A 12,314-nucleotide genomic window follows, 5' to 3' on the forward strand; every position below is an offset into this window, starting at 1 on the left:
TTGGCCCAAAGAATCAAGGCCTAATGGAATTGCTCATCTTTGAAACAAGGTGGGCACCCCAATAGCAGTAATAATAGATTATTCACTTCAATTTTAGAATCAAGGCCTAATGGAATTGCTTATCTATTAAACAAGGTGGGAACCCCAATAGCACTAAAATTAGACAGCTTATTCACTCCAATTTGAAAATCAATGTGCAATAAAATTGCTTATCTATTAAAAAAGGTGGGCTCCCCAATAACAGTTAACTTACATAGCGTATTCACCCCAATTTGAGAATCAAGGAGTAATAGAATTGCTTATCTATGAAAGAAGATGGGCACCCCAATAACAGTTAAATTACACAGTTTATTCACCCTAAATTGATAAGCAAGGCCTAATGAAATTGCTTATCTATTTAACAAGGTGGACACCCCAATAATAGTAAATATATATTTTAAACGCCAATTTGAGAATCAAGACATAATAGAATTGCTTATCTATTAAACAAGGTGGACACCCAAATAACAGTAAAAATAGACAGTTTATTGACCCCAATTTGAGAATCAAGGCCTAATGGAATTGATTATCTATGAAACTTATGCACTGCCCCTGCAGTCTCCCTATCCAATATTCTACAATTAAAGGCTTCTTGAACACTGTTCCTAGCACTAGTCATGTCTCTCACTTTGCTCAGATGACAGTGGAATGGAGGAGACTGCACAGTCACAGGGGATGGCCATATGCTGTTTAGGAGACTGCATAGCATTATGGGTCATATTGCGTTCCTGGGCTTCTTACTTTTACTTTGTAACACATGTAGCTGCCATTTTAGGAAAAAAAAAAACAATACGTTGCCCGGAAGCACAAGGATATTCAGCTTTGTTGCGAATTGAATTTTTTCTAAACTTCGGATCAAATTCCACTTTGGATGCTATTATTCGCCCAACACTAGAAACACATACCCATAAATTGTAAAACTGGAGAAACTGATAGTTTTGCAGCAGTCTCTTAATTTTTTACAGAGCTATGTATTCAATTCTTCATTACAAATTCTTTACATGAAAATGTCTCTGTGATGTGACCTTTAGTTTTATATTTTTCTGCAGTTTACCATTCAATCCTTATAGTTTTCTTAAATAAACCCTTCTGACTTCGCTCAGATTATTTAAAGGACTAAGTACTGAGCTGTCATGTGTTAAATATCCCAACTTCATGTGAAGGAAGAATTTGCACACCATTATCAGTTACACAGGAAGTCTGATATCAGCATGAAGGTAGACTTTTTGACATGACACAATTTTGCTTACGAAACCAATAAAACATAAGAAAGTATAGAAGAAGCTAGCACATGACTATCATGCTAGTCATAAAGTGTGATAAAGTCACTAAGACGTCCAGACTTGTACTGTCATTACTTCGTAACAACTCCCTCCCCCATTATCACATCAGTCAGCTTGCCGTGCTTGGTGAAATTCTCAAGCATTATGCTGGGGAAGGGATGGGCCTTGAGTTTAAACTGGTTTTGCAATGCTCTTGGATTCAAGGCGGTTTCATATGACAAGTCATTTGCATGTTACAACAGGTAACACACCTGTCTCCCAAGGGCTCTATTCATGAGGACTAGGCAAACCCAAACACATTATTTTCAAATCTCCACCACAGCAGCGACACATTTGACTGCTCGAAATTGCACAGACTTCTACCCGCCAGCCCTTCCACCGCTTCCATTTCATGGTAAGTAAGAAAACTTTATTTGTTATGTTAGTTTCACATCCGATAAGTTTATATTACAGTGCAAGGGGCATATTCATGTGGAAGACAACTAGGGTGTACATTGTGTATTGATCAGTTGCTCCAATCTGAGAGGCTCAGACATAATAAACCCGAGGCAACGAAATGACTTCTGTCTATGAACTTTCAGAAAGATACTGTATGAATATAGGTCTTCTCTACATTTCACTCCCGGCAGGTTCTTTGTTGTCACTGCAGAAATTTCATATGTTGTACGTTGTGTTAAAGTTGTGTGAAAAATTGTCTTTTAGAAGAGCAGTGTTCTCAACGAAGAGACCAAATATCCACAGAAAATAGGGAATTTAAAAATCTGTCCTAGGAATTTTTTTTTATTTTAAAGTGCCATTAATTTCAAGGAGCATTACATCTAAAAGAGGGTATACATGCATAATATAAAACAACACAAGTACAATCAGCATAAGCTTATTAACAGATTGCTACTCTGCCTTTGAGAGCTATAAGCTACAAAATCTAATCTACAAAGGGTGGTCTTCCTAAAGAGGTGGTCTCTTGGTGAAGTTTCATTGTGGTTTAAATCCAGGAGAAAGAGTGCTTTAACAGTGGTACACAATAAGATCATACGGCACAAAAAGAAATACCGTATATGATCAGTCATTATAGCTATATTTTCATTGAGATAATTTAATATACATTTCAAAGTGCTGATAATGAAGCCATGCCCACTATAAGAGCAGCTAGATAATATTACTTACATTGCACCTTCTTTTGCTACTTATACAGTAGGTTTGTACATACATGTATTTGTGTTGTCTATGCATATAAAGGTAGCCCATTCATGACTGAGCTATTTGGGCCTTAAGGGGGTTTTCTGCTGCTTTTAACTGATGACCTATCCTCTGCACAGGTCAGCAGTATCTGATCAGTGGGGGAATGACACCTGAGGCCCCCGCAAATCTGCTTTTAAAGACATCACTGGCATTCCCGTGAATGCCACAGCCTTCTCAAAGCTTACTGCGGGTCAGTGATGTCATATTCATCGGTCATATGGCCAAGGTGCAGCTCACTCCTATTCAAGTAAATGGGAATGAGATGCGATACCAAACACAGCTGTACTGCGCTGGGCTTGGTAAGGAAGAGCAGGAGCGCCTGTGCCTTCTCAAACAGCTGATCAGCAGGGTCCCAGGTGTAAGACCCCCACCTCCACCAGGGGATAGCTTATCATTTAAAGGTGGTTGAAAACCATTTTGAAGGCCCAAATAGCCCAGTCACGAAAGAACTATATTTATATACAGTTCACAGACAACACAAACATTCATAACAGTGAATATACATGTTTCTACTGTATATAAATAGATAAGTAGCAAAAGAAGGTGCAATATACAGCATCGGTAATGTCTGATTGACCTTGTAGTGAAATGTATCTCATTTATATTAAATTATATCAATAAAGTATAGCTATCCCTTTTTCTCCTCACTGTGGCAAAAAACTCAAAAAGTCAGTGTGTACCATATATTGCAACTTTTTAAAAGTGACATTATAACAATATACAGTGGATATAAAAAGTCTACACACCCCTGTTAAAATGTCAGGTTTATGTGATGTAAAAAAATGAGACAAAGATAAATAATTTCAGAACTTTAATGTGACCTATAAGGCTACTTTCACACCTGCGTTTAGGTCGGATCCGTCTGGTATGTGCCCAGACGGATCCGCACCTATAATGCAAACGCTTAGATCCGTTCAGAACGGATCCGTTTGCATTACCATGAACAAAAAAAAAAAAAAAAAAAAAAAATTTTTTTTTTTTGTTCATGATAATGCAAACGGATCCGTTTTGACTTTACATTGAAAGTCAATGGAAGACGGATCCATTTGAAAATTGAGCCATACTGTGTCAACTTCAAACGGATCCGTCCCCATTGACTTACATTGTAAGTCTGGACGGATCCGTTTGCCTCCGCACGGCCAGGCGGACACCTGAACGCTGCAAGCTGCGTTCGGGTGTCCGCCTGCTGAGCGGAACGGAGGACAAACGGAGCCATCCTGATGCATTCTGAGCGGATCCGCATCCATTCAGAATGCATTAGGGCTGGACGGATCCGTTCGGGGCCGCTTGTGAGCCCCTTCAAACGGAACTCACAAGCGGAGCCCTGAACGCTAGTGTGAAAGTAGCCTAAACGGTACAACTCAATTGAAAAACAAACTGAAATCTTTTAGGTAGAGGGAAGAAAAAAATATTAAAATAAAATAATATGGTTACATAAGTGTGCACCTTTTGATTTTATTACAGCACTCAGTCTTTTTGGGTATGAGTCTATCAGCATGGTACATTTTGACTTGGCAAGATTTGCCCACTCTTCTTTGCAAAAACACTTCAAATCTGTCAGATTGCGAGGGCATCTCCTGTGCACAGCCCTCTTCAGAACACCCCACAGATTTTCAATCGGATTCAGGTCTGGGCTCTGGCTGGGCCATTCCAAAACGTAATCTTCTTCTGGTGAAGCCATTCCTTTGTTGATTTGGATGTATGCTTTGGGTCGTTGTCATGCTGAAAGATGAAGTTCCTCTTCATGTTCAGCTTTCTAGCAGAAGCCTGAAGGTTTTGTGCCAATATTGACTGGTATTTGGAACTGTTCATAATTCCCTCTACCTTAACTAAGCCCCACTTCCAGCTGAAGCAAAACAGCCCCAAAGCATGATGCCACCACCATGCTTCACTGTGGGTATGGTGTTCTTTTGGTGATGTGCAGTGTTGTTTTTGCGCCAAACAAATCTTTTGGAATTATGGCCAAAAAGTTAAACCTTGGTTTCATCAGACCATAACACCTTTTCCCACATGCTTTTGGGAAACTTCAGATGTGTTTTTGCAAAATGTAGTCTGGCTTGGATATTTTTCTTCGTAAGAAAAGGCTTTCGTCTTGCCACTCTACCCCATAGCCCAGACATATGAAGAATACGGGAGATTGTTGTCACATGTACCACACAGCCAGTACTTGCCAGATATTCCTGCAGCTCCTTTAATGTTGCTGTAGGCCTCTTGGTAGCCTCCAAGACCAGTTTTCTTCTCGTCTATTCATCAATTTTGGAGGGACGTCCAGTTCTTGGTAATGTCACTGTTGTGCCATATTTTCTCCACTTGATGATGACTGTCTTCACTGTGTTCCATTGTATATCTAATGCCTTGGAAATTCTTTTGTGCCCTTCTCCTAAATGATACCTTTTAACAATGAGATCCCTCTGATGCATTGGAAGCTCTCTGTGGACCATGGCTTTTGCTGTGGGATGCGACTAAGAAAATTTCAGGAAAGACCAACTAGAGCAGCTGAACTTTATTTGGGATTAATCAGAGGCACTTTAAGTAATGGCAGGTGTATGCTGACTCCTGCCATGATTTTGAATGTGATTGCTTAATTCTGAACACAGCTACATCCCCAGTTATAAGAGGGTGTGCAGACTTATGCAACCACATTATTATTATTATAATTTTTTTCTTCCCTCCACCTAAAATATTTCAGTTTGTTTTTCAATTGAGTGGTACAGTTTATAGGTAACATTAAAGGTGGAAAAAGTTCTGAAATGATTTATCTTTGTCTCATTTTTTTAATCCACTGTATACTTTTTTTTTGCAGATTTTTTTTTATTGATTGATTAAGTTTCATTAGAGGTTTCTAGGGAAAATTGAAAAAAACTGCGAGAAGTGCCATTCTCTTCCATTGTTCTTTATTTTTTGGCGGATTTTACATTTCACTGTACATCAACAGAACTAATGTGTGACTTATGGCTAGTACATAACATCAATGTCACATAGATGCAGATCTCACTTCTGGGACCCACTCATATCTCTAGAACAGGGCCCCTGAAATGAAGTAGAGCACACTGTACATGCCCGGCCTGCTCTCCATTCACTCATGTGAAGCTGCTGTCCCTTCACTTCGGGGACTCTGTTCTGGACATAGAACCAGAGGTAGGACTTGCCATATCTGACATTGATGGCATGTCCTAGCGATATGCCATCAATGTCCTAGATGGTAATATACCTTTAAGACATTTTGTAAAATGACACCTCTTTTTATGCAATACATTTTTTTTTTCCCTGTAAAGGCTTTTTCTTTTTTTTAAAGAAAACTTTATTCAAATTATTACAATGTACTTTGTTATTTTTAAAGCCAAATAGGGGACTCGCAATGTTATTTTTTTTATTGCATCAATAATGCTTTGGTATACTCATTATTGCTTTTTGGTTTAAATCAACAGTAGGCATATAACCATGGCAGGTTTGGGGGGCCTTTAATGGGCCCTTGGATGCCATGGTAACCTTTGATACCTAGCAATCATGTTGTGGGGATGCTGACAGGGAAACAGAAGGATCCTCATCCTTAAAGGAATTGTCTCGCTTCAGCAAATGGCATTTATCATGTAGAGAAAGTTAATACAAAGGCACTTACTAATGTATTGTGATTGTCCATATTGCTTCCATGCCTCTGCACATGTTCTATTTTTTTGAGGTTTGGATGGATCATGGACCCATTCAAGCTGAATGGGTCTGCATCCATCCGCGGCAGCCGCACGGATGGTACCCGTGGTTTGGGGACTGCAAATTACAGTCTCAAGCTCACTGTACGGCTGGGCAACGGCCAAGTGCATGAGGCCTTAATGTATGTGACACAAAAGATCAGAAGCAATCTTCGGCAGCTAATATTAGTGACCTATTATGATGTTCAGAGCAGTGATATTATAACCATGACATGTCATCATACCATCTTGTTAGGCCAGCTCCTGGTCTGCACATCACGTTGTCAGTCACATGATCACCAGAATACAGACAGTATGTGGTGCTATGTGCTATTGAGAGTGAAATATTAATTTAAATGAAAACATTTGAATCTGGGGCTCATTCACACAATGGTTTATGCCACTGGAATTTTGGCATGAACATCTGTTTACAAGGGGTTCACACCTGAGCGTTCTGAAAGGAGCGCTCTGTATGCGTGATTATACGAGCGTTTACAAGCGTGCATACAGAGACAAGCGAACGCCCATTGTCGCGCGTTCCCGAAAGTCTATGTACGGGAACGCACGACAAAACGCCCCAAAGAAGCTCAAGTACTTGTTTGAGCGTCGGGCGTTTTACAGCGCGATCGTACGCGCGGTAAAACGCCCAGGTGAGAACCATTCCCATAGGGAAGCATTGGTTTCTCCTTGTTGTGCGTTTTACAGCGCGTAGGAACGCGCTGTAAAACGCTCAGGTGTGAACTTAGGGTTAAAGCTGCAATTGCAAAGAGCAGGGACGTGTTTCTGTGTATGGACAAACGCAGCTGGAAGTCACAGCAGGTGTTCTTGGTTTGGCTTTATTCAGTGGGGCTGAACTGTGAATGGGACTCTGCAGCATTCAGATTGAAAAAGCACGGGAGAAACTGCTGCTGTTTTTGGCATTCAGAACAAGATGGATTTTACACAGGCAGAATCCGAAGTGTGAACGAAACCTTAGAGGTCTTCAGCCGCGTAAAGTAAATTGCTGGTTGATCTTTTTATAAATTGAATAAAGATGGCTATACACACAGTCTGCCATCGAATGTAGTGTCCTGATGTGTTGGGCATGTTAAATTCCCCAGAGTCTGGCTCAATGTTATCAAGTGAAATAATCTAGAGCCAGATGTCTGGCAGAGGCTTACTATTCTCTATAGTGGTTAAAAATTGAAAAAAAAAAGCCAGAATTGCTAATTTATTCTTATTTGCCATCGAATAAACTTAATATCAAGCAATCAAAAAGTGTTATTTACCCCAGAATGATACCAATGAAAACTACCTCACACAACTCCATAGAAAGAAAAATAAAAAGGTTGTGGGTCTTGAGATGTGGTGATGCAAAAAGATTTTCTTCTTTTTTTTAAAAAAAAAAAAAGGGTTTTATTTGGGGTCATTGTAATCATACTGACCCAGAGATTAAAGATATTATGTTATTTATGCCAAGAAATTATGCCACATAATTTATAATGTAAAATCTCAGTGGCAGTATTGCTGTTTTTTCACATCTCTCTCCCAGAAAGAGTTAATCAGAAAGTGATTTGTACCCCAAAATGGCACCATCGAAAACTACAACTTGTCCCACAAAAAGAAACCCTCGTACAGCTACATAGACAGAAAATTACCCCCAAAGGCAACCAGAAAATTAAAAAAGTTATAACTTTTGGAAGGCAATGAGGAAAAAAGGAAGAAAAGTAAGGCCCAAATCAGGCTGGTCACTAAGCGGTTAAAGGGGTTGTCTGAAATAATAAAAAATCTTGAAGCCCCATGCAATTACTTAAATGACTTGTCCAAGATGAGTTGTCCTCAGGATTTGTCATCAGTATCTGATCGGTCCTGTTTTTCTGATCGGTATCGGTTTTCCTAGGCCAGTGATGACACGTTAATTGGTCACGTGGCCTAGGAGCAGCTTAGCACAGCCGCTATACAATGAACGTCGCTGTGCTTGGTAAGCACGGAGAAAGACGCGGTGCTCACAGGAGCGCTAGTACCTTCTAAAACAGCTGATCGGCAGGGTGGCCAGGTGTCAGACCTCCACCGATTAGATGTTGATGACCTATCCTGAGGATAGGTAATCAGGTATAACAGCTTAAAAAACCCTTTAAAGGGAACCTGTCATGTGGATATTTGATTATAATCTAACTAATTATATACAATCATTAACTACTAAAAATTACCTTAGATGTATTCACTTACTGGTGTGACAGATGGTTACCTCATAATATACACACAAAGATGCCACATGCCGCATGCTAATGAGCTGATTTGAGTCCAGCATGATGTCATTGAGTCCAGTGTTTATTTAATTAACAGCTATAACTCCCCTGCCCACCTGCTGCTGATTCATATGGAAAATAACTGTCAATCAGCAGCAGGTAGGCGGGGAGAGTCAGGAGCTCATGAATATTCATGACTCATCATTATCAGCTGGAGCTTTTCAATACAAGATGTTGGCAGATTGACTGGGTCAATTAAAGAAAGTGACCCAGCATTTTGCTAAGAGAATCAGTCACTTATTTATGTTGCCCTTAGTTAGGAGACCATAAAACTGGTGACAGGTTCCCTTTAAGCTTAGAAAAAAAAAAAAAAAGGATATACTCACCGGTGTTTCCAGCAACGTTCTCTGCAGCACTGGTCTAGTTCTCCTGCTGCAGTTTTTTTTCTTCTTAAAACAGTAGAGGTGAAGAGCCTGGATTTGACACGTGATCACTGTCCTGCAGCTAATGACTGTCCTCAGACGTCTACAGCTGAATGTGCCGAATCCAGGCACGTCACTGTGCATGACACACTGTTGATGACAAAATCACTGTCCTTATCTGTAGACTGCTGACAGGGATTGGCTGCAGTAGTCCCTGGGCAGTGTCCAGGCAAGGCACTGCTTCCAATGGCAAAAACCTGCGACAGGAGTACTTGACCAGCACCGCAGAAACCGTCTATGGAGAAATCGGTGAGTGTGCCTTTTTTAAATTAATTATTCTATTTTAAGCAATTGTAGGAGTTGTCCAAGATTTGTAATTATCTCGTACAACCACTCTAAGGATGACGCCTTGTTTTTTTATGGGACAAGTTGAAAACTTTTTAGGCTCCCTTTTGATGTACATTGATGTACATATTATTTTTGTATTAGGTTATTATGTTGCATTTTATTTAATAAAAATAATTTCTTAAAAAAAATACTATTATATACTGGCATATTGTATATGCCCAGAAATCGGCACCTACAGTATGTCCTAAAAGGTAACAGAACAGCCCTGTGGACTTCGCTGGAGGGGGGGAGGGGGGGAGGGGGGGGGGCATCCTCCTTCTGTTATTAATTAAACCATCAGTGATCACTTGTTTTAAAAATTCAGACCCAGTGTTTGCTCCATTTATGCCATTATGCACGACTACAACTTCCAGTTACAGCAGATCTCCCATTGCTATCACTAGGCTATATATGCACACCAAGTACATTCTACTGTGAGCATACTTCTACACTTCTGCACGTTTCATAAAAAATGTCCTTCTGAAGTAAAATGTATATTCATGCTGTATATAGCATGAATTCTTTTCCAGATCATTGCAAAATGCCTCCTACAGTGCCTTGAAAAAGTATTCATACCTCTTGAACTTTGCCACATTTTTTCATGTTACACCCGCAAACATAAATGCATTTTATTGGGATGTTATGTGATAGACAAAGTTCACAAAGTAGCAAATATGTGTGAAGTAAAAAGAAAACTATACTTTTTTTTCAAAAATTTTAATGAATAAAAAATGTGAACAGTGCTGCGAGTTTTTGTATTCCGCTGTACTCTGATACCCCTAAATAAAATTCCTTGTGACCAATTGCCTTAAGAAGTCACCTCATTAGTTAATAGAGTCCACCTGTGTGTCATGTATTCAAAGATTTGCAGCGAAAGGTGATGCCTTAAAGCAGGGACGCCCAACTTGTGGCCCTCCAGCTGTTGCAAAACTTCAATTCCCAGCATGCCTGGACAGCCTATAGCTATAATGGCATGCTAAACTTGTAGTTTTGCAGCAGCTGGAGAGCCGCAGGTTGAGCCTCCCTGCTTTAAAGAATTGACTAATATAAATGCACACCACCAGGTTAAAAATTTTTTTTATCATTTTCTTTTCACTTCTCCCGTATTTACTACTTTGTGTTTGTCTATCCCATAAAATCCCAATAAAATAATTTAAGTTTGTGGGTGAAAAAATTTGGAAAAGTTCAAAAGGTATGAATACTTTTTCAAGTCACTATGTGCCGATTACAGGTCTCATTCTGCTGAGCACAGCAGTGACACTCCCAATGCTGGCAGGCATTGTATTGCTACAAAGCATATGTGCAGCATATACAGGCTTTACTTAATGTAGGTCATGCACAGCACGTAACAAAGATTCAGCTCGAAAGAGTCTTTATATTACTTCATATGGTATGGTTATTCCTTCCAAAGGGCAGTTAGTGCACAATAAGATGTTTTCACTTACAAGAATGCAAAAAATGTACTCTCAAAGCTGGAGGACCCTCAGTGCGTGGGCTAGCTGTCTGCAGAGTCAGAGCATCAGATATGATAGCAGTATGGGGGAACTATAGCTATTGCATTCACAGCACTTGCTATGGGGCCCAGGGGTTTAGAGGATCCCAAATCAGGCGCATGAATATTGTACCTTTTTTGTGCAGATTAACAATATGGCGGCTTTTGCTATAGTGTGGGTTTTCTGACATGTTTTGCTAGTATACATACTTTTAATTATTGCTACTTTAGCTGCTGTTTTAATTTTCTTAAACAAGGGGGATGGCATCTTCTTTTTTATTTATTTTTTTGTTATGGGGCCTTATGAATTATCGTTATGACCTTGTAGAGAGTTTATATTTTTAAAGATGTTCCCTTCTATGCTGACACCTATAAAGCCATTCTTGATGCGGTAGAGGGGGGCCATGCGCATTAGAATAATGTTATCTGAACCCACAAATGTATCTGGGGTCAGCTAATCATCTAATGTGTATGGAGGCCAGCAGATTTTAATGTTCCTGATCTTTTAGTTCTTGGGGAGTTAAGCTGTTGCCTGGTATCAGACAGTGGCTTATCGGGCAATAATCGCTAAAGAGTGTTCGCATGAACGCTTGTTAGCAATCATCTTGCAGTGTAATACTGCTAATGAGCAGACGCTCGTTCATCGGCAATTCTGATTTTTAAGCATGCTTAAAAATCAGCGTTTGCCGGCAGCATATCGTGCTGTCTAATAGCAATCTGCCACTGGCAAACCACTAGACAGTATGGAGACGAGCGATGGCATAACGATCGCTTCTCCCCGTGCTTCGGAGGAAATCGCTGCATGTAATAGCTTCCCTCCCAACAATCGCTTGCTGATCTGCCTATCTAATGCAGGCTTTATTCCCCTCTCCATGTTCAGATCATATCCACACTTGGCTGAGCTGAGTATGTGTGGGGGATTGGGAGATGTGTGGGAGATAGTTGTCAGAGGGTTTTGCTGAATGCCCTCTAAGGCTATGTTCGAATGGGCAAAATCTGCCACTAATTCAGCAGAGGAAAATAGATGTTTTGTGCTGCGTAATCGATATTCAGAACACCATCAACAGTTCCCATTGACATCAATGTAAAAAAAAGATTGCTTGTTCTCATACTGTGGAGGTGATCGCTGCATGTAAATACAGAGCTTCACCTCCACTTAAGCGGAGACTGACTGGGATGGAACTCTTCATTCTCAAAAATCAGCTTCTCCTCTACCCTTCTTAATCCACCTTAAGGGTGCCACTCAAACAAATTTTACTGATTTACCGTGTCTTATGTAGATTGAGTAATATGTAACTAAAATATAAATAGTATTTTTCTTATTTACTAACTAAATATATACAGATGTAGCAGGGTTAGCATTCAAACTCTTAACTCAAATTTCTTAAATCATCGTGTTATCTTGAAACAAAAGCCATTGAAAAGTCTCCTCTTTCTCCTGTGCCACATCCCCTTCCATCATCGACCAAAGTGTTTTTTCAAGGAGACATAGAAGTGGGATAGTAACGCTTAGGACGTCGTCATCGGCACTGGCCATG

General features: G+C 40.0%; 1 protein-coding gene across 1 annotated transcript in view; it reads left to right on the plus strand.

The window, feature by feature from the left end:
- Positions 1 to 1,610: 1,610 nt before the first annotated feature.
- The window catches only part of FAM83B (family with sequence similarity 83 member B), a 126,417-nt gene continuing 115,713 nt past the window's right edge, over positions 1,611 to 12,314 (plus strand). The window contains exon 1 of the mRNA XM_040428575.1: positions 1,611 to 1,716. The gene's annotated coding sequence lies outside the window, so the exon portion shown is untranslated. The remainder of the gene's footprint in view (positions 1,717 to 12,314) is intronic.

This window comes from Bufo bufo, chromosome 4 (assembly GCF_905171765.1).
Source record: "Bufo bufo chromosome 4, aBufBuf1.1, whole genome shotgun sequence".
Lineage (NCBI taxonomy): Eukaryota > Metazoa > Chordata > Amphibia > Anura > Bufonidae > Bufo > Bufo bufo.